The sequence below is a fragment of the Kogia breviceps genome, chromosome 2, assembly GCF_026419965.1.
Source record: "Kogia breviceps isolate mKogBre1 chromosome 2, mKogBre1 haplotype 1, whole genome shotgun sequence".
In the NCBI taxonomy this organism is placed as follows: domain Eukaryota; kingdom Metazoa; phylum Chordata; class Mammalia; order Artiodactyla; family Physeteridae; genus Kogia; species Kogia breviceps.
Genome location: NC_081311.1, coordinates 20,040,672 through 20,060,544, shown reverse-complemented (window position 1 = coordinate 20,060,544; position 19,873 = coordinate 20,040,672). Strand labels below are relative to the sequence as shown.

General features: G+C 37.0%; 1 protein-coding gene and 1 pseudogene across 12 annotated transcripts in view; one reads left to right on the top strand and one right to left on the bottom strand.

The window, feature by feature from the left end:
- ADD3 (adducin 3) overlaps positions 1-19,873 on the top strand; it is a 126,581-nt gene that overhangs the window by 16,575 nt on the left and 90,133 nt on the right. The window lies entirely within an intron of this gene.
- On the bottom strand, positions 2,441-2,665 carry LOC131750165 (ATP synthase subunit f, mitochondrial pseudogene; annotated as a pseudogene).

The window sequence follows — 19,873 nt, the reverse complement described above, 5'->3', positions numbered from 1 at the left end:
ACTGAGGCAATGGCTTTGAGGTTAGAAAGGGAGGAATGGCACATTCTGGAGACAGAAATCCATACAACTTGCTGAACAGTTCAGATGTTGAGAGAACATTTGATCACCAGGGATAGAAATTTAAATATTGTGTTTTACTCCATTTCGAATACTCTGATTTATGACAGAGGCAAGATACACCTGTAAAACTGGAAATTAGGTGGATTCGGCAAGTCTTGAATGTATCTTTTCCTTACTATTCATAAAAGACTTTAGAAATGTGACTATTTCGTAATCTTCTTTAATTTTTACTGCTTGTCAGCTATGACTCAGTTTTCCAATCTTTGGATATGTTTTCATTTGTGCATTTGGAAATGGTTGAATAGTCATCATTTTGGCAAAAGAATAGTATTTTTGTTTCCAAATGAAACTGCCTCCCTATGCTGTGCTTTTGTGTTTCGTTTTAAACTTTTGTGTAGTGGAATAATAAAAAAGAACTGAAGGTAGTATTGGGCATTGCAATATTAAGTATTGTATGCTGTCATTACAGGAAGTCATTGTGCCATCTTGAAGTTTCCCCTTTATTACATTTAGTGGTTCATCTTGTAAATTCTAAAGTAACACATGGTAAGCACCTGTAAGAAACAATTAGAAATGTCAAAAGAAGTACGTGCAAAGTCATTTGTTTTTTTCTGTGTAAATTTAGTGGAGAATCCAATCCAATAAGACATTTTTGCACATTTGTTTAATGAAACAACTAATATAAGATTTGGTTCCTCTGATGTTTCTCATCGCTTATTTACAGGCATGATTGGCCATTTTTGTTTGTTTGTAATTCCCTTTAATAAAACGTGTACAAAAAGGGTGTTATATTAGGACACAGTGATTTTATACATGGCTGAACGAAAATACCAGATTTGACAGAACTGACTTCTAAAATATCGCAGTATAAAACTTGCTTTTGTGCTTAAAAATTCTAAGTATTGAGTAATGTTTAAAATAACCTATTCAGGGCTTCCCTGGTGGCGCAGTGGTTGAGAATCCGCCTGCCGATGCAGGAGACACGGGTTCGTGCCCTGGTCCGGGAAGATCCCACATGCCGCGGAGCAACTAAGCCCGTGAGCCATGGCCGCTAGGCCTACGCGTCCGGAGCCTGTGCTCCGCAACGGGAGAGGCCACAACAGTGAGAGGCCCGCATACCGCAAAAAAAAATAAAAATAAAAAAAAAAAAAAAAAAAAAAAAAAAAAAAAAAAAACCTATTCAAAAGCAACTCAATAAAATTAAAAAATATTTTATGGACATTACAATATAATAAAAGTTTAAAAATCAGAAACAAGAGCACTCGCTGATTTTTTTTTTAAAGCAAGAATGATTTTATTAACTTGATTTCTAAGGTAAACTTACTTTTTGAGTCACATTTTTACGAAATCAATTTCATTTTAAAATATTTGAAATCAACTTTTGAGTTTGAAATATGAGGACATGAAACAAAATCCAAAAGGCACAAGAGTATAAAGTGAAAGTAGGTTGTCACTCCATCCCTGAACTACTACACTTTCTTTCTTCCTTGTATATTATTCTAGAGAAATTTTTCATTCTTTATTTTAAAATTCCTGAATCAAGGCTTTGCCTGCCTACACCTGGTGGATGAATTGCTGCAAAAGAAATAATAGCTTTAGGCTCAAAACAGCCTGGCAAAATAGCCAGCCCTGTTCTTCTCCTAAGTGTGGTTTCTAGATTCTTTGTCTCTTTTTATTAAAGAGCGTGCTTTCCTAGCTTCCCCTCCACTTAAGGCAAAGGTATGGAAAGTGGGAGGTGGTAATTGTAATCATCTTTCACTCATATTTTACCCTAGGCAATGACAAGTAACTTTTATGAAATGATACATGCTAACAAAGCAAATTCCAGCTGAGAAGTGCTCCCATGCAAAAACATTCTCTAGTACCTAAGGAAAAGAATGGTCAGCCTTTCCCATCTTTGTGCATCTACCCTGTTATGCCAGCTGGACTGGACTGCTTCTAAAACTTTACTTTTAGCTTTTTAGTACTTGGCATTATTTTGTTGACTCTGCCTTTGGCTGTCCACCAAGTCATAAGATTTTCTCCCAAGCCTTGGGATTACCTGACTCTAAACTTTCTGATACTGGACTTGGTTTCTTTTCGTCTTTAGATGGTATTTAATAGAATGTCATTCCTATGCAGATACTGTAAGTAATAGTTTCATATTTGTGCTATGTGTGGAAGGGTCCTTTTAAAAAGTTTTCCAATGTATTTTTAAATTTTTGTACTGGTTATCTTTTATTGGTCATTGTTCTCAATTAGGATATGAAAAGATTCATCAGTGATCAGGTTCCTCAAGGAGGAGTGTCAGGCAAAGGTCCTGGTCAGGAAAGCACCGTGTGTCCTCTGCACTGGGCCTTCTTCAGTGGTATTTGCAGAGCTGCTCATGTTTGAGTTCCTTCTAAGAAAGGCAGTAGTTGAAAAGCACCTGAGCTGCCAGTACTGTAGAAACCCCAGCAGTGTTTCCTTTCTTCACGTTGACATACCCGTTGTCATACCACTGGTAACCTCTTTGGAACACTCCAGCAATGCCCTTAGGGGCAAAATCCTGCCTCAGTATCCAACTTGGCAGCTCCCCTATTTTAACATCCATGAGTTTCTTCTTCACTGGTGCAACTGATGCCATCTTGGAGTCCTGGGTGTCTGCCAATACTTTTTATTGTGCTAAAATACACATAATATAAAATTTACCATTTTAACCATTTTTAAGTGTACAGTTTAGTGGTATTACATACATTCATAATGTTGGGTAAACATCACCAACATCAATTTCCAGAACTCTTTTCATCTGGTAACACTGAAATTTTTATACCCATTCAACAATAACTTCCCATTCCCCCTCCTATATTCCTGGATCAGAAAAATTAAGATCAAGATTTTGGGTGATACAAAATCTGTTATTCCTGTTCCTAATCAGGATTGTAATTTGAAACCCTCTATACAGGTCTGTATTATGCAACAAAGATTATGATTGATATTCAAACCCAGGAACTGAGACAAGGGGCACAGAACCTATGGCCTTTGATACATATTTCAAAGTGAAGAATTTAGCTGCATTATAATTGGAAGAGACCTCACCCCTCAGCTGTGCAAATTATATGTTGGTGGATGGGAGAGGGGGTGATAATTATGGGAGAGGCAGGGATCAGCAATCTGGTGCTGACTGACCTCTGCCCCCATGACCCGATAAAAAGGAATTTTCCCCAGTAATAGAAATTGGGGTTCCACAGGTTTGCAGGTTTCATTGGATGCTAAAATTCTGCCTTTGTTGAATCATGCAGACTTTCTATTATGAGCAGAAGTGGGAATTCTCTGTAAACTTTATCATTTGGAGAGGCAAAATTTGGGAGAGTAAAGAGGAGGATGAAATCTAGACTCCTAGAATTTTGGAAACCCTCACCTCATTTTTATGGGTGAAGGACTTGGTTTGATTGAGTGAAATGACATGTTCAGAGTGGCTGATCTAGACTCACAACTGTGATTCCTGACTCTGTCTAGTGCTTTTTCTACTTTATCACGTTACCAGCCATCTTAACCCATTCATGCAATTCTGGGGTGAGGGAGTTCACCAGAAGTCCACTTGACCTTCCTTAGAGCAGGGTTTAGGCAGGATGGGAGACCTTTGTCTCTTAGGGATTTGAAGCTGCTTTTCAAGAAATAGTTGGTACCTTTCTTTGTTTTAATCTTTCATTGAATTGGGGAGTGTATTGTAAAGAAGTTTTTCTTCTAAAAATCTGGACCATGTCGTGAACTTTCTTGTTATCTTGACAAAAAGCTACGCTGATCTTCTATATATTGTTCCAGTTTAAGCATGCTCACCATTGAAGCAAGTCATGTACATGGTAAATGTTACTGACATGTTTAGGAACATTATATTGAAAATTCAAACTAGATGTATTTGGCTGCCTTGATTTTGTTTGTTTGTTTGTTTCTGGAAAAGAACATATTTAAATGAGAAACAGTTCCACCCTCTGATGAAAAGAAAAAGTTTTAGGTCATTTGTTTCAGTAAAATAGATGATAGAATTTATGGCCCCAATTTTCCATTATTTTCGACTAAGTGTCCCATTACATAAGGCACAGTGAAGGAAGAAATTGGTCATATTAGAAATGTTAATGTTTTAGTATAATTTTGTGATTAAACTCATTTATCAAATAAGATTTTTAACCATCATATGTTGCATCATACCAAGGACTTTGAATGGAATCTATCAGATTTGTTTTTCAGTGTTTTGCTATAGCATTTGGTTTCATGACAACAGTTTCAGTAGGCAGTGTTCAAGATAACCTGGTCTTTTTAAAATATTTACTATATATGGCCTTATGTAATACATCCTTCTCAGGAACTGAAAAGACTCATTATTATGGTGGGTGTGTAAATAAAATATAATTGCTTTTGATTTTACTATGGGTATAAAAGATGTGTTTTGCTCTGATTTTAAACCAGTGTTAAGGTACAAGGTCAGAATACTTACTGGAGAACTTTGAGTTCAGTGTTTAAGTTGATTTAAACTACTTGGGTGTTAGCTGTGTTTCATGATGACAGTATTTGTATTTAAAATCTTACAGGTCAATTTTATGAAAACCATGTCATATTTCTTTTAAGTTAATTATTGATTTTTTAAAAGCTTCTATTGGTGCTTCTCCTTGAGATTCTGGTCTATAGAGAATAAAATGTCTTTTAAATAGATGCTTCAATTACCTGAAATTCCTTGGGTCCTTTAATGGAAGATAACCAAATGATTAATCACACAAGGGAGTTTCAGGGATGTATTGGAAGCAATGACTTCTAGGTGGCTGCTAAAGTCAGCGCACTTTGACTCCTGTATCTTCTTTGGTCTACTGTACTTACAATCAACATTCAGAGGGAAAACTGTAATATTTTGCACAAGTCTTAAGCAATAAAGATAAATGTGTTCAAGAATGTATATGAAACCAGAAGTTGGAATGATGACTTTTAGATTTTGGAGGAACATAAGTGAGAAGGCCACATGTTTGGCTGGTTACTATAAGAATTGACATTTATTTACCATTTATGATCAGAGTAATTAATTATGGGTTTCTCCAAAGTGTTTTGATAGCCCACTACATTTTCTTTTAAGAGGTTTAGTCATAAGGGTTTGGGCCTTCTGTTCAGGGATGGCTTTTGTACACAGTTTGATTTGAAGTCTCATATGAAGGCCCTAGACTACTGCTGTCCCCTTCCCCAAAATACAAGTGTAATTAAAAATTTTCTAGTAGCCATGTTGAAAAAAAATTAAAAGAAACATGTGAATTTTATTGAACACAATTTAAAAATATCCAACATGTAATCAATATTAATGAAGTGTTGATTCATTGAAATATTGATTCAGTGAAAGATTAATGAAATATTTTGCTCTTTTTTTAATATACCAAGTCTTTGAAATCCTGTACATATTTTAACATTTTAGTACATCTCAGTTCATACTGGCTGCATTTCAAGTACTCAGCGGTCACATGTGGCTGGTGGCTACCAATTTGGACAGCACAGCTCTAGAACATCTTTCTCTTTTGTCCCACATCAGTGTTGAGGATTCTTCCACTAGAAATTTATTTTGGGGGGACTACAGTCTTGCCATCTATCTCTATGTATGCTCTTCTATAATTGAGTGGAAAATGAAAAACTCCATAGAGAAAAAACAATTCTCAATCACATTTGTTTTAACAATTTTCCGCGTTTACAGAAACTAGTACTGCTGAAGAAATGCCAGTATTACTGAATGAGAACTTCAGACGGCAGCTTCAGTTGGTGTGCATAGGTGAAGAGAGCTGGGGTAGAAAAGGAAGAGTCAGCACTGGGTAGTGGAAATAGGACAGATCTGACTTTGAATCCTGCTGGCCTTGAGCAAGTTACTTCACTTCTCTGAGCCTTTTTACTTTATTCATGTGTAAAATTGGGGTAAAATTACCTATCTCTTGAGTTGCTATGCAGATTAAATAAGATGATGTATGTGAAGTATGTCCTGTGTATCTGGTACCTATGAGGTGCTCAATAAGTTTGTGTTGAGTAAATGATTGTTGCTTGCTTATGTCCCCCAATTCTAAATCCTTGCTTGTGAGAGGAATAAGGAAGGAGGTAGGTCTGCCTAAAATAAATGTTGAAATAGAGTAAAGAAACCTATCCCGTTTACTAAACTGATTGGGATTCAATGTTTGTCCAGAACAAACTAGTCCCTAAGCATTGTGGTTAATTGAGATTTTAATTCGGGACCATTATCTGAAAGGTTCACAAAGTAATGATGTGAAATAGTTCATACTCTACATTGTTGAAATAGAAATGAATTTTGCCAATTTTATTTCAGTATACTTATTTCAATAATCAGTAAAAATAGCACCTGCAAATGTTTCTAAAATTTGTTTCAATTATTTAAGAGAAAAATCTCAATTATTAAAGATACCTCTTTATCTTTTTACCACAAGGGATTTTGCAATTTGGAATTTATGTTTTGCATCTACTTCAGAAGGCTTGTCTTCAGAGTAATAGTATACTGATGATTGTAAACTTGTGTAATAATTGGAACTGAGGAAAACTTTTCTAAATGGAAGGAAAGCTGCCACTTGGTGACTAAGCTTTATGTTACAATGCAAGTGACGTTTTGTTCTTGCTCAGGCATTAACATCAATTTGTATTTTTAGATAGAACGGGGACTTTCTGTGTCATTAGCTGTATAGCATGTTCTGAATCTATTTAGGAGGGAGTTTTCAATCATGCATATATTTCTGATTTGCTATGCATTTTGAGAAATTTATAATTCATTGAAATGTAGGAAAGCGTGGAGTGTTCTGAATAGATGATTAGATTAGATATGAACCTTTTGTTTGCTTGTTTGTTTTTTGCCTCTCACTGTTGTGGCCTCTCCCGTTGCGGAGCACAGGCTCCGGACACGCAGGCTCAGCAGCCATGGCTCACGGGCCTAGCCGCTCCGCGGCATGTTTGATCTTTCCGGACCGGGGCGCGAACCGTGTCCCCTGCATCGGCAGGCGGACTCTCAACCACTGCGCCACCAGGGAAGCCCAAGATATGAACTTTTCAAAGCTTTGTGTGCACCCAATGTGTAGCCCACATCTGTGGTTAATGTTCTTGGAAATCGGTCACATTTGAAGATTCAGTTCTTTGCCAATAGCATCTGGTTGCACTTTGCATTACAGACTTTGAAAGTAGTTTTTGAATTGCAAAAGAGCAAGCCACATGACACATTTTCTTACCTGACTGAAAGTTGTTTACAGTTATAGGTGAACGTTAACAAACAACGTAACTAAAGGCATAATTGTCCAAATGCGTGGATTGTTATCACTGGCACCTGAGTTAGAGGATTCTTATAGTTATCAGCTTTTCAAGTTGTCCAGACTTTTTCATTATTCTAGTGACCCCTGACAGAGGTCTTATTTACTAAAAGTTCTTTAAGGTTTGTGGAATTTTGAAGGCACTGACCTGGTTGGAATACATTGTGCTGATTGACAGTCAAGAAATGGTGTTAATTGACTTGATTGGCATTCCTTTACCAATTTCTTACAGCTCCCTACAGGTGTTACTAGTTACATTCTTGTGTAGATCTTTGTCATAACGGATTGTGGGAGCTTTTGATATAATAATAGTAATCTAGGGCTAGGCAACCTAGAGAAGATTTGTGCCATGAATTAAGTGGCATGAATCTAGGCTAACCTGTGAACTAGGCAAAACATGTCCTTGGTTTCCTTAAGATTCCCTTCTCAGCACCCCCTTTTTTTGCTTTCTTCCTCTTGACTTTCCAGGTGGCTAACCTGTATCAGATAATCTCTGTTGAAATGTTAATTAATTAGTTCACTGCTTTTTCCAGAGATGTTCACATTTTAAAAGTGAGATCTTTTAATAACAAGGCTTTCAAGGTCCCTAGTGGGATAGTGAGTAACAAGTATTTGGGTAGATTCTGTGGACTGGGCCCAGGCTTGGTGTCAGGATTGTAGGGCCCCACTGTCCAATACAGCAAGCACTAGCTGCGTGTAGCTACTGACCACCTGAAACATAGCTAGAATTAATTGAGATGTACTGTTAAGTGTAAAATACACACTAGATTTCTAAGACTTAGTACAAGAAAAAGACTGTAAAATAACTCAATTTTTAATATTTATTACGTGTTGAAATGATATTTTGATACATTGGGTTAAATAAAGTATATTATTAAAATTAATCTAACATGTTTCTTTTTACGTTTTTAATGTGACTACTAGAAAATTTAAAAGCAGTTATGGGGACTTCCTTGGTGGTGCAGTGGTTAAGAATCTGCCTGCCAATGCAGGGGACAAGGGTTCGAACCCTGGTCCAGGAAGATCCCACATGCTGCGGAGCAACTAAGTCCGTGTGCCATAACTACTGAGCCCGCTTGCCATAACTACTGAACCCACGTGCCACAACTACTGAAGCCCGCACACCTAGAGCCTGTGCTCCACCACAAGAGAAGCCACCGCAGTGAGAAGCCTGCACACCGCAACAAAGAGTAGCTCCCACTCTCTGCAACTAGAGAAAGCCCACGTGCAGCAATGAAGACCCAATGCAGCCAAAATAAATAAATATATAAATTTATTTTAAAAATAAATAAATAAAAGCAGTTATGGCTCACATTTTATTTCTATTGGACAATGCTATTATAAGGACAAGAGAGTTTATGTTGTGTTCTTACTGTTGGGAGCTTGCAGAGGTTCAGTGAAATAAATGCTCCCTCAGGATGCCTTAGCTACAGCTATTCCAGCTGACTTGGCTGGGCCACTTTGTATTACAGTGCTGTTTTGTTTGTTTGCGGTACATGGGCCTCTCGCTGCTGTGGCCTCTCCCGTTGCGGAGCACAGGCTCCGGACGCGCAGGCTCAGCGCCATGGCTCACGGGCCCAGCCGCTCCGCGGCATGTGGGATCTTCCCGGACCAGGGCACTAACCTGTGTCCCCTGCATCGGCAGGTGGACCCTCAACCACTGTGCCACCAGGGAAGCCCAACAGTGCTGTTTTGAGAGCTGTTGCCTACAAGCAGCCACTGTCTCTCCTTGTTCTCTAACTCTTCCAATTCATGAAGTATGTATGTATGTATTTATGTATTTATTTATTTTCATGAGGAATTTAGAAAAAAATTACTCTGCCCACAACCTCTAATGGTTGTTATCTCCTGACTAGCTTCTTCTTGAAGGTAGGTGATTAAAAAGATTAATTTATAGCTACTATTTATTGGGCATTGGCCATATACCAGATACTGTGCTAGATACTTTACATAAAATCTTGAATCCTAACATCACTTCTTCAAGATTGATAATTATAAATGACAAAAGAGATTCAGATACATTGTGACTTTGCCCTGGGTCAACTAGTGGCAGCTATGTGGCAAAATCAGGATTCCATCCCAAATCTCTCTGATTCCGAAGCCATTGTTCTTTCTGCTTTTTTATGCTCTGCTCATGTTTTCCATTAACTATGTGTGTACTTTAGTCTGAAACAGAGTGCTCTCTATAAAGGGATCTCTTGCCAAATGGTGTTGACTGATCTTTAAGTTGATTTCCTTTGTCTTGGTGAATGACTTCAGTGCTCCTCACTCCAGGTCACTTTCCTCCCCTGTCTAGTACCTAGTGAGTGGCCCAGACATTAATGGAGAGACTTAAGCTTATTGACAGACTGTTGAGCAGGACAGATAATCTAAAAGCCTCCTGTGAAAGAGTATCCCTTCCACCTTTAAAGTCAATCAACAAAGAATGTTTCAGATGCCTTCAGGAAGAGATACAAGAAGAGAACTCTGAATGCCAGGAATATCAAATCTTAGACTTCAGAGACTGGCCATATAAGGAAGGGGCTTTTCATAGACAAAGGGGGTGAAGTAAAATAATGGGATAGAATAAGCATATTGAGCTGGATAAGTCTTGTATAATCCTAGGTCATCGTTTAATGGTTGTGTCCTTGACATTGTTGCATTAAGAATGAGAGCAAGGGGAAATAGTCCATGTGTTGGCATGCTTGTCTATAAATTAGAGTAGATATAGTCATAACTCATGAGTGCTCTGGAAGGCTGGATGCTGCATTTACTCTGCTACTTTCACTTAGGCTCAAGCAAGTGGTAGTGACTGAAAAAAATAAGGGGAGAAAAGGAAGATCAAAGAGGTTCAAGGAGTGAAACTAGACTGTAGGTGGGCCACAGGGAGGTTTGGGCAAATTCAAACATGCAAAGCCCTTTTATACATGTACACACATTATATTGATAATACTAAAAGCTGTGTAAACTGTAAAATACTGTTATTTCAGGAAAGAAACTGTGATATACGAGAAAGAAAATAAAATTTCTAACTAGGTGGTGTAGATTCAATTTTCCCAGCTCTACAACCCCTAACTGTGTAACCCTAGGAAATTATAGAATCTGAGATAATCATTGTCTTTCTACCTCTCTGACTTTCCTTCATGGTTTAATAAGATTGTGATGAGTTTGAAAACACTTTGGGTATGCTCATGTGCTGTATGCATGTTTTTAGTGTTTTTATACTGTTATTTACTCTTCATCTGAAGTGTTACTTACCTGTGAAACTTCATTGAGAGGCAAAATGGGTACCCAAGAACACACATTGATTAAGGGAAGTGAGAGTTAAATGGCCAACAAGTAGGACTAATTTGGCTCACATCCCTAGGCTTTATAAAAGGGACAGTGGCAGCCTTGTGGGTGAAGGGAATGTGGACCTAATTGCTTATTTAATTCATTCATCCTTTTAACCCCTTTTAAAACTTTACTTTTGTAGGTCGATTATATAATGCATGAGTGTGCAAGCACACACGATGTTTCTCTTTAAGTGAAAAGCGCTATTCAATGACTATTTTTAAAAAGATTTTGATATATTCATAGTAATAAACCTGGTTTGCATTTGTTTGAGGCTCACGGTCTTCAACTTCCGACCAAGTTAGTAAAGGGTTGCTATAACTACCAGATGGCAGTCTTTCTTAATCCAGTGTTCGACACCAACAGACTTACACAGAATGAATGTAAGCAGAATTGAAGCACAGAATTTGAAGTATTATTTAAACTGCTCATCTTGTAAATTTAGCATAAAGAGGATAAGTTGAATATATTCATCTTACCATACAATTGTTTGGTTCTCAGGGCAATCCCGGAATGTATCTTTAGTTTGTATTCCATGTAAAATGCTGGCTACAGGGATATTTTGCCAAATGCCAGTTTGAAATTTACTTGGGATCCATCCAGCTGGCAGATCAGTTGTGCTAATCAGATGAGCCCATTTCTGGGGAATGGAATTTCATAGCAGGAGCAGTATTCTTGAAGTATAGTTATTTTTAAAATAAATTAAATTTTAATTTTAAAATCCTCATGTGCTATATTGTAATATAGCGTGTAATTAGCACGTAATACTAATGTATAAACATTGTAATATATGTAGTGCAGATACTTCATGCATTTTTATAAATAATAAACAGCAGGAACAGTAGGTTCATTGTATTGTATTCAGTTGTTTTTCATTTCTATTTTGAATTCCTGGGATCATAACTTGCTTCGCCTTAATCTCTATGAACAAGAAAGATACTGAAGTGCATATGGGTTAAACCTAGTAAAGGTAGGCAACTCACTTTCTGAATAGAATTAGCTTTAAACTAATACTCTGTTTAAGGTGAGGTGGTAGATAGGCTTAGTGAAAGGCAATTTGGCACAAATGAAAAAGAATTCAAACAACATACATGGGGATTAGACCTGAAGAACTAATATGACTCCTTTTTATCCTCAAAGTTAACCTGTATAAGTGTTAATATACACTTTCATGTTCACATTAGAAACCTCATGCCCCAGAGTAGCATTTCCCACAGTATGTTCTGTAGATCATTAGTTCTAAAAGATTTCCCAGGAAAAATAGTTTCAAATATGTTTGGGAAACTATTTTCTGCACGCTTTCTCTTAAAGGCTTATAATGAATATTAGCATAGCAAAGACTGAGAAGTATTGCTAAGTACTGGGTTGACCTTAAAAAAAGAAAAAAAACACCTCAGTTTATCGCAAATTAAATATGTCACATAGACCAGGGAAATCAATCAGTCTCTCTAATAAAATGTTTTAATAACCCATGGAACTCTTGTTTCTTAGAATATACTGGGGGGAAATAACGCCCATAAGTAATGTGTTAGCAGATCTCAGAGCTTATTTTTGTGATTACTCTTTTTTTAAAAAAATCACAATTAAAATTATATTTGGCAGTTATAGATATCTTAGCCTGGGGGATAGAATGCTTGCGTTTAAAACTTTTGTTTTAAAATTATAAGACAACTTTACATAGCATTTTATAATTTTACATAGAAGTGTTCATTCCTATGAGGTATGTCTTTATATTGATATTCATATTATCTTTGGGGGGTATTTTGATGTTTTTTGTAAATGTAATTTTTCTTATGCTTTAAAATTTAAATTTACTTTTGATAGGCCAGATAATTTCTTTTTTTGTGTGTGTGGTACGCGGGCCTCTCACTGTTGTGGCCTCTCCCGTTGCGGAGCACAGGGTCCGGACGCGCAGGCTCAGCGGCCATGGCTCACGGGCCTCGCCGCTCCGTGGCATGTTTGATCTTCCCGGACCGGGGCACGAACCCATCCATGTCCCCTGCATCGGCAGGTGGACTCTCAACCACTGTGCCACCAGGGAAGCCCCAGATAATTTCTTTAGCAAGCTATTTTCTAATTATATATTTTTTCAAGAATAAAATAAAATGTAATTGTTTTAAATTCAACTATTAGGTGAAGAGACATTTTAGTAGCAATTAAACTAGTCTGTAATTGTTTTTACCTGAACTGGAAGGAAAATAAAAGATTTCAGTAACCCAAGATACTGCTATGAAATTTGTTCTATGAAATGAGGTTTTGAGACTGTCAACTTAGACAATGACACTCTACAGATAAACAAATTACTTATCTATATCAAAGCCTACTATTTATATTCTCTAACTTGAATATACATCATGGATTTTAAGCATTTCTTGCTTTTCATGAATTCCTTAAAAATGACATCTGAGAATTTTTTAAAATGTTACAGCTAAATGTGGATCTTGAATCATCCCCAGGTTGGAAAACTGGAAAGTTGTGTGGTATTGTGAGTAATAAAAAATACTAAATATATTCAAGCTTAGTGTGAGCCAGTGCATACATTAAATTAAACCAAAAAACCTTAACCAGCCACGTTTCAGGTTTTGGGATATGTAATGTATAAATATAACCTCCTACAAGAAAAGAAATAGCTGTCTTACCCATTAACCACCAAACTAAACCATGAGACAATATTTTATTTTCAGTTGTATTTGGAAGACCATGTTTCTGTTGGCTTTGGCTTGCCATTTGCTGAATAACTAAAAATGGCATGTTTAAAACTAAGTATTTAATGACTAGACCATCAAACCCCAAATGGAATTGAGGGAGAGATTCTTTTACTGAAATACAAAAATTTTTTTCCCTTTAGTATTATGTTAGACAGTACAAGATCCTTAAACTTGCTCTCTTATGGAACATAAGGTAAATATCTTATCCACACGGTTTCCTTTCATCCATAGGATTGCTTAGTGAGGAAGCCTAAAGATTATAGTGATAACTAACTCCACCAGAAAGGAGCTGCTCAGCAACAGAAACAGGATCAAAAATTTTACAGCCAAGGTAGACGAGCTGACGAAAGAGAAACTGCACGTGTGGAGCTAACTTTCCCAGTTACCTGTAGAGGGACCGGCTCTCTTACTTACAGTGATAGTGTGAAGCCTTTTAGACTGGTGGTTCTCAGACATCAGCCTGCATTGGAAGCAGCCGGTGGGATTGTTAAGCCATAGATTGCTGGGCTGCACCCCACACTTCCTGGTTCAACAATTTGGAGTAAGGCCCAATAATTTGAATTTCTAATAAATTTTCAGGTGATGCTGCTGTTCAGAGACCAAATTTGAGAAGCACTGTTTTTTTCCTAGACTAAGAAATCTTTCTGAATCTTCTCTTTTCCTTTCGTTCCTTTTCTTCCCTCATGCCACCCACTGTCCCCAACAAAGCTAGCTGTCTTCTGTTATGGAACTGTTCCGGAAGCCCTCTTTTCTTATTGGTTTCTCTCTTTTCTTACATTGGTTTCCTTTATTTTTTTAACCATCTACAGTGAGACAGCATTGTACAGTGGAGTCAATTTATAACTGTACAATATTTTTACCAGTCTTGGAATTCTTTATACTTTCTCCAAGCCCTGATATTTCTCATGTAAACATCCCCTATCATAGTTTAGAAAATACATCTTCCTTTTAAAGTTTAAAGTCTTGTTTCATTTTTTGGGGGAGGTGATGGATGTGTTTATTACCTGGACAGTGGTGCTGGTAAAACGAGTATATACATACATCCAAATTTATCTAATTGTACTCATTAATTACATCGTGTTTTTTTTTCCACATCTTTATTGGAGTACCTATCTTTCTTTGAGGGGGAAAAAATATCACCATTGGAAGCCACATTTTTTTTTCACATCTTTATTGGAGTATAATTGCTTTACAATACTGTGTTAGTTTCTGCTTTATAACAAAGTGAGTCAGCTATACATATATATATATCCCCATATCTCCTCCCGCTTGCGTCTCCCTCCCACCCTCCCTATCCCACCCCTCTAGGTGGTCACAAAGCACCAAGCTGATCTCCCTGTGCTATGCGGCTGATTCCCACTGTCTATTTTACATTTGGTAGTGTATTTATGTCCATGCCACTCTCTCACTTCGTCCCAGCTTACCCTTCCCCCTCCCCATGTCCTCAAGTCCATTCTCTATGTCTGCATCTTTATTCCTGTCCTGCCCCTAGGTTCTTCAGAACCATTTATTTTTCTTGTTTTTTTTTAAGATTCCATATATATGTGTTGGCATACAGTATTTGTTTTTCTCTTTCTGACTTACTTCACTCTGTATGACAGACTCTGGGTCCATCCACCTCACTACAAATAATTCAGTTTCGTTCCTTTTTATGGCTGAGTAATATTCCATTGTATATATGTGCCACATCTTCTTTATCTATTCATCTGTTGATGGACATTTAGGTTGATTCCACGTCCTGGCAATTGTAAATAGTTGCTGCAGTGAATATTGTAGTACATGTCTCTTTCTGAATTATGGTTTTCTCAGGATATATGCCCAGTAGTGGGATTGTTGGATCATATGGTAGTTCTGTTTTTAGTTTTTTAAGGAACCTCCATACTCTTCTCCTTAGTGGCTGTATCAGTTTACATTCCCACCAACAGTGCAGGAGCATTCCCTTTTCTCCACACCCTCTCCAGCATTTATTGTTTCTAGATTTTTTGATGATGGCCATTCTGACTGGTGTGAGGTGTTACCTCATTGTGGTTTTGATTAGCATTTCTCTAATGATTAGTGATGTTGAGCATCTTTTCATGTATTTTTTGGCCATCTCTGTGTCTTCTTTAGAGAAATGTCTATTTAGGTCTTTCTCCCATTTTTTGATTGGGTTGTTTGTTTTTGTGCTACTGCACTGCATGAGCTGCTTTTATATTTTGGAGATTGATCCTTTGTCAGTTGCTTCATTTGCAAATATTTTCTCCCATTCTGAGGTTTGTCTTTTCGTCTTGTTTATGGTTTCCTTTGCTGTGCAAAAGCTTTTACGTTTCATTAGGTCCCATTTGTTTATTTTTGTTTTTATTTTCCTTACTCTAGGAGGTGGGTCAAAAAAGATCTTGCTGTAATTTATATCATAGAGTGTTCTGCCTAGGTTTTCCTCCAAGAGTTTTATAGTATCTGACCTTACATTTAGGTCTTAATCCATTTTGAGTTTATTTTTGTGTATGGTGTTAGGAAGTGTTCTAATTTCATTCTTCTACATGTATCTATCCATTTTTCCCAGCACCACTTATAGAAGAGGCTGCCTTTTCTCCATTTTATAATCCTGCCTCCTTTGTCACAGATAAAGTGACCATATGTGTGTGGGTTTATCTCTGGGCTTTCTATCCTGCTCCATTGATCTATATTTCTGTTTTTGTGCCAGTAACATATTGTCTTGATTACTGTAGCTTTGTAGTATAGAATGAAGTCAGAGAGCCTGGTTCCTCCAGCTCCATTTTTCTTTCTCAAGATTGCTTTGGCTATTTGGCGTCTTTTGTGTTAACATACAAGTTATAAAATTTCTTGTTCTAGTTCTGTGAAAAATGCCATTGGTAATTTGATAGGGATTGCATTGAACCTGTAGATTGCTTGGGGTAGTATAGTCATTTTCACAATATTGATTCTTCCAATCCAGGAGCATGATATATATCTTCATCTGTTTATGTTATCTTTGATTTCTTTCATCAGTGTTTTATAGTTAGTTTTCAGAGTACAGGTCTTTTGCCTCCTTAGGTAGGTTTGTTCCTAGGTATTTTATTATTTTTGTTGAGATGGTAAATGGGATTGTTTCCTTAATTTCTCTTTCTGATCTTTCGCTGTTAGTGTATAAGAATGCAAGAGATTTCTGTGCATTAATTATGTATCCTGCAACCTTACCAAATTCATTGATTAGTTCTAGTAGTTTTCTGGTGGCATCTTTAGGATTTTCTACGTATAGTATCATGTCATCAGCAAACAATGACAGTTCTGTTTCTTCTTTTCCAATTTGTATTCTATTTATTTCTTTTTCTTTTCTGGTGGCTGTGGCTGGGACTTCCAGTACTGTGTTGAATAATAGTGGCGAAAGTGGACATCCTTGTTTTGTTCCTGATCTTAGAGGAAATGCTTTCAGTTTTTTACCATTGAGAATGATGTTTGCTGTGGGTCTGTCATATATGGCTTTTATTATGTTGAGGTAGGTTCCGTCTATGCCCACTTTCTGGAGAGTTTTTATCATAAATGGGTGTTGAATTTTGTCAAAAGCTTTTCCTGCATCTATTGAGATGATCATGTGGTTTTTATTCTTCAATTTGTTAATATGGTGTATCACATTGATTGATTTGTGTATATTGAAGAATCCTTGTATCCCTGGGATAAATCCCACTTGATCATGGTGTATGATCCTTTTAATGTGTTATTGGATTCTGGTTGCTAGTATTTTGTTGAGGATTTTTGCATCTATGTTCATCAGTGATATTGGTCTATGATTTTCTTTTTTTGTGATATCTTTGTCTGGTTTTGGTATCAGGGTGATGGTGGCCTCGTAGAACCAGTTTGGGAGTGTTCCTCCCTCCGCAATTTTTTGGAAGACTTTGAGAAGGATAGGTGTTAACTCTTCTGTAAATGTTTGATAGAGTTCACCTGTGAAACCATCTGGTCCTGGACTTTTGTTTGTTGGAAGATTTTTGATTATAGTTTCAATTTCATTACCTGTGAGTGGTCTGTTTATATTTTCTAATTCTTCCTGGTTCAGTCTTGCAAAGTTGTACTTTTCCAAGAATTTGCCCATTTCTTCCAGATTGTACATTTTATTGGCGTCTAGTTGCTTGTAGTAGTCTCTTAGGATCTTTTGTATTTCTGTGGTGTCAGTTTTAATCTCTCCTTTTTCGCTTCTAATTTTATTGATTTGAGTCCTCTCCCTTTTTTTCTTGATGAGTCTGGCTAAATGTTTATCAATTTTGTTTATCTTCTCAAAGAACCAACTTTTAGTTTTATTGATCTTTGCTATTGTTTTGTCCATTTCTATTTCATTTATCTCTGCTCTGATCTTTATGATTTCTTTCCTTCTGCTAACTGTGGGTTTTCTTTGTTCTTTTTATAGTTGCTTTAGGTGTAAGGTTAGATTGTTTATTTGAGATTTTTCTTGTTTCTTGAGGTGAGCTTGAATTGCTATGAACTTCCCTCTTAGAACTGCTTTTGCTGCGTCCCATAGATTTTGGATCATCGTATTTTCGTTGTCATTTGTTGCTAGGTATTTTTTTATTTCTTCTTTGATTTCTTCAGTGATCTCTTGGTTATTTAGCAGTGCACTGTTTAGCCTCCATGTATTTGTGTTTTTTACTGTTTTTTTTCTTGTAATTGATTTCTAATCTCATAGTGTTGTGGTCAGAAAAGAAGCTTGATATGATTTCAGTTTTCTTAAGTTTTCCAAGGCTTGATTTGTGACCCAAGATGTGATCTATTCTAGAGAACGTTTCATGAGAAAAAAGTGTATTCTTCCACTTTCAGGTGGAATGTCCTAAAAATATCAGTTAAGTCTATCTGTCCTATTGTGTCATTTAAAGCTTGTGTTTCCTTATTTCTTTTCTGTCTAGTTGATCTGTCTGTTGGTGTAAGTGGGGTGTTAAAGTCCCCCAGTCTTATTGTGTTACTGTCGATTTCTCCTTTTATGGCTATTAGCATTTGCCTTATGTATTGAGGTGCTCCTATTTTCGGGGTATAAATATTTGTAATTGTTATGTTTTCTCCTTGGATTGATTGATCCCTTGATCATTATGTAGTGTCCTTCCTTATCTCTTGTAACTGTCTTTATTTTAAAGTCTATTTTATCCGATATGAGTATTGCTACTCCAGCTTTCTTGTGATTTTCTTTTGCATGGAATATCTTTTTCCGTCCCTTCACTTTCAGTCTGTATGTGTCCCTGGGTCTGAAGTGGGTTTCTTGTAGACAGCATATATAAGGTTCTTGTTTTTGTATCAGCCAGTCTGTGTCTTTTGGTTGGAGCATTTAATCTATTTACATTCAATGTGATTATCGGTATGTATGTTCCTCTTACCATTTTCTTAATTGATTTGGGTTTGTTTTTGTGGGTCTTTTTCTTCTCTGTGTTTCCTGCTCAGAGAAGTTCCTTTAGCATTTGTTGTAAAGCTGGTGCTGAATTCTCATAGCTTTTGCTTCTCTGTAAAGCTTTTGATTTCTCAGTCGAATCTGAACAAGATCCTTGCCAGGTAGAGTAATCTTGGTTGTAGGTTTTTCCCATTCATCACTTTGAATATGTTCTGCCACTCCCTTCTGGCTTGCAGAGTTTCTGCTGAAAGATCAGCTGTTAACATTATGGGAATTCCCTTGTATGTTATTTGTTGCTTTTCCCTTGCTGCTTTTAATAACTTTTCTTTGTATTTAATTTTTGATAGTTTGATTAATATGTGTCTCGGCATGTTTCTCTTTGGGTTTATCCTGTATGGGACTCTCTGCACTTCCTAGACTTGATTGGCTATTTCCTTTCCCATGTTAGGGAAGTTTTTGACTATGATCTCTTCAAATATTTTCTCAGATCCTTTCTTTTTCTCTTCTTCTGGGACCCCTTATAATTCGAATGTTGGTGCGTCTAATGTTGTCCCAGAGGTCTCTAAGACTGTTCTCAGTCCTTTTTATTCTTTCTTTATTCTTCTCTCCGGCACTTATTTCCACCATTTTATCTTCCAGCTCACTTATCCGTTCTTCTGCCTCAGTTATTCTGCTATTGATTCCTTCTAGAGTATTTTAAATTTCAGTTATTGTTTTGTTTATCACTGTTTCTTTGTTTGTTAGTTCTTCTAGATCCTTGTTAAACGTTTCTTGTATTTTCTCCATTCTGTTTCCGAGATTTTGGATCATCTTTACTATCATTACTCTGAATTCTTTTTCAGGTAGGTTGCCTATTTCATCTTCATGTATTTGGTCTTGTAGGTTTTTACCTTGCTCCTTCGTCTGTAACATACTTTTTGTCATTTTTTTTTTTTTTTTTTGTAGGTGGGGCTGTATTCCTGTCTTACTGGTTGTTTGGCCTGAGGCGTCCAGCACTGGAGTTTGCAGGCAGTTGGGTAGAGCCGGGTCTTGGTGCTGAGATGAGGACCTCCAGGAGGCCTCACTCTGATTAATATTCCCTGGGGTCTGAGGTTCTCTGTTAGTCCAGCAATTTGGACTTGATGCTCCCACCACAGGAGCTCGGGCCTGAACTCCAGCCTGGG